The sequence below is a fragment of the Chrysochloris asiatica genome, unplaced genomic scaffold, assembly GCF_000296735.1.
Source record: "Chrysochloris asiatica unplaced genomic scaffold, ChrAsi1.0 scaffold00082, whole genome shotgun sequence".
Lineage (NCBI taxonomy): Eukaryota > Metazoa > Chordata > Mammalia > Afrosoricida > Chrysochloridae > Chrysochloris > Chrysochloris asiatica.
In genome coordinates this window covers 8137648-8139072 of record NW_006408600.1, presented here as the reverse complement: position 1 = coordinate 8139072, position 1425 = coordinate 8137648, and positions in this window count along the sequence as shown.

Below are 1425 nucleotides of genomic sequence, written 5' to 3'. Positions count from 1 at the left end.
CCCTGTTGTTCCAAGGTTGAGTACGCATCACTATTTACTTCTGCACCATGTAGCCCATACATATTTCCCTAAGTCTTCCCTTATCTCCCTTTTTCATCCACCCTATCCCCTTTCTTATGTATTGCAAACTCCCCTTCCTTGTATACGGCCATCCCCATTACCCAAACTATCACGTGTCTATCCCTTAACCTGTGCCTTAATGTCCCCTCCCTCCCATCCCTGGTAATCATCTAAGAACTTGTCTTTTAGTATTAAAATATTTTCTTAAGCTTTTACAATAATGGTATTATACAATATTTGACCTTTTGTGACTGACTAATTTCATTCAACATAATGTCTTCAAGGCTTATCCATGTTATGAGGTGTTTTGCAGCTTCTTAGTTATTCTTCAAGGTAGCTTAGTATTCCACTGTGTGTATGTACCAAAGTTTGTTTATGCATTTTTCCACTGATGGGCACTTAGGCTGTCTCCATCTTTTTACTATTGTGAATATTGTTGTAACAAACATTGGTGTACATATGTCTACTCATTTTCTGGCTCATATTTCTTGTGGTTATAAACCACAATTCTTATGCTTGCATAAGAATTGCTGGATCTTAAGGTATTTCTATTTCCAACTTTCTGAGGAGGCATCATACCATTTTCCAGAGAGGTTAAACCATCTTATAGCCCCACCAGCAATGTAGGAGTGCCCCAGTCATACCCGCACCAGCATTTATTGTCCTCTGCTTTTTTGAACTTCACTGTTAATGCTGGTGCAAGATGATATATTGTTGTTTTGATTTTCATCTCTCAGTACTGTGGATTATGAATGTACTGGGCTACAAAGACACTGACTGTGGTTCAAGCTCATGAGCCACTTCTTGGAAGTCCTATACAGGGTAGCTATGGGTCATAACTGAATCAGTGTCATTTAACAACAACGAGTAATGATCATAAACATTTCTGCCTGAATGTCTTCCTTGATGAAGTATCCATTCGTATCCTGAGCCCATTTTTAAATTAGGTTATTTGACTTTTTTGTGGGGGGGTGTTATAGTATCCTACAGATTTTAGAGACTAATCCCTTGTCTGGTCTGATATGTTGTTATAAAAATATTTTTCCCAGTGTGTGGGCTCCTGTTTTCCTCTTTTGGTGAAATATTTTTAAGCACACATGTTTCAAATTTTAATATGTATAGTTGTCTATCTTATCTTTTATTACTTGTGCAATTTTTTGCAATGTTTGATAGTCTATGTGTACTTTGTAATGTTGTTGTTATGAATCATTGAGTCGGTACCAACTCATAGCGACCTTATGCACAGCAGAATGAAACACTGCCTGGTCCTGGGACAACCTCACTATTGTTGCCACACTTGAGCCCATTGATGCTGCCACTTGGCCAATCCATCTCATTGGGGGTCTTCCTCTTTTTCTCTGACCT